The 1,878-nt window shown below is 39.3% G+C and overlaps 1 pseudogene; it reads left to right on the top strand.

Moving 5' to 3' along the window:
• Positions 1-548: 548 nt before the first annotated feature.
• Positions 549-1,166, top strand: LOC105237998 (annotated as a pseudogene).
• The last annotated feature ends 712 nt before the right edge of the window (positions 1,167-1,878 follow it).

Consider the following 1,878-nt stretch of genomic DNA (forward strand, 5'->3'; position numbering starts at 1 on the left):
AAAAAAAAAAAGAAAATACCATAGACAGAAATCAATTTCTCCACAGTTCTGGAGGCTGGAAGTTCAAGATCAAGGCTGTCGGCAGATCCAGTATCTGATGGCCATTTCTCCTTGTGTCCTCACGTGGCAGAGAGAGGAAGCAGGTTCTTTTCTGTCTCTTCCTATAAAGGCTCTAATTTTATTGTAAGGGCTCTACCCTCATGACCTACTTAACTCCTAAAAGACCCATCTCCAAATACCATCACATTGGAGATTAGGGTTTCAACATGAATTTTGGAGGGACACAGGTTTTCAGTCCATAGCAATAGTCTTCCATTGCAGTCCCCATATATATGGACATTTGAGTGGTTTTCAATGTTTTACAATTATAAATAGTGGTATAATAATACTCTTATATTATCTCATTTGGTATTTTTACCAATTTTACCAGTCAGAATTCCACCAGAGAAACAGAATCAGGATATTTATTGCAAGGAATTGGCTTGAGGAATTGTTGAAGCTTGCCAGGTAAGTCTGAAATCTGCAGGGCAGGCTGGCAGGAAGGGCAGACTCGAAATATTAGGCACAAGCAATTCCACAAATGGAATTTCTTATTCTTCAAGGAAGCCTCTGCTCCCAAACACTTCCAACTGGGTGAATTGGGCCCACTCAAATAATCCAGGATAATCTTCCATACTTAAGGTAAACTGATTATGGTCCAGGAGGCGGGGCCTGGCTGGGGCGCCCCAACACACATGCCCAGGATGCCCGCCTGCCCCACCCCCCTGTCGCTATAAAGGGAAGTGGGTTGTGAGCTCTCCCATCTCCATCCCGCCTTTTGAAGCCACATGTATGGGTCGCTTGTCAGACCCCAGCCTCCAAAATGGTGAAGCAGATGGAGAACAAGTATGCTTTTCCGGAAGTTGAACAGTACAGAAGATAAACTTGTCATAACTAGTTAACTTCTCCGCCACGTGGTGCGGGCCTTGCAAAACGATCAAGCCTTTCTCTCATTGCCTCTCTGAGAAGTATTCCAACGTGGTGTTCCTTGAAGTCAACATGGATGATGGTCAGGGTGTTGCTACAGTGTGAAGTCAAATTCATGCCAATCTGCCAGTTTTTTAAAAAAGGAACAAAAGGTGGGTGAGTTTTCTGGAGCTAATAAGGAAAACTTGAAGCCACCATGAACAAATCTAATTATGTTTTCTGATACCATAACCAGCCATTGGCTGTTTTAAATTTGTTTTTTTTTTCCATTTGCAAAAGGAAAGATCAAGTATGAAGACTATTTACCCAACTGCCATCCGATTATAAGTGACAATAAAATATTAATTCTCTTCTTTAAGAAAAAAGTAAGTGGATTATGGACTTTAATCACATCTACAAAATACTTTCACAGTAACACCTAGATTAGCATGTGAGTGAATAACTGGGGACTATAGTCCAGCCAAGTAGACACATAAGACTGACAATCATGCCAGTGTGTCTTTTGGATAGATTTCTTTTTTATTTTATTTTATTTTTTAATGTTTTTTAATTATATTATGTTAGTCACCATTTTGGATAGATTTCTAAATGTGGAATTACTGGGTCAAAGGATATATGCGTACATAATTTTTCTAGAGATTGTCAAATACCTTTCTGGAAGGATTGTACCATTTTACATTCTAGCTACTAATGTATGAGAATGCCTGTTTCGTTACAGCTTTACCAAGAAAATATATTTTGGGTTTTTCTCAACTGGATAGATAAAACATGTTACCTGACTATAGTCTTATTTTGTGTATTTTTTATTATATATAAAGTTGGGCTTTGTAGGAGGTCGGATGGCTATTCTTAATCCATCGCCACTTGCTTCTGGCATATAACCATGTGGTACACTAGAGTAGATGTGGTCTG

This window comes from Ailuropoda melanoleuca, chromosome 1 (assembly GCF_002007445.2).
Source record: "Ailuropoda melanoleuca isolate Jingjing chromosome 1, ASM200744v2, whole genome shotgun sequence".
Lineage (NCBI taxonomy): Eukaryota > Metazoa > Chordata > Mammalia > Carnivora > Ursidae > Ailuropoda > Ailuropoda melanoleuca.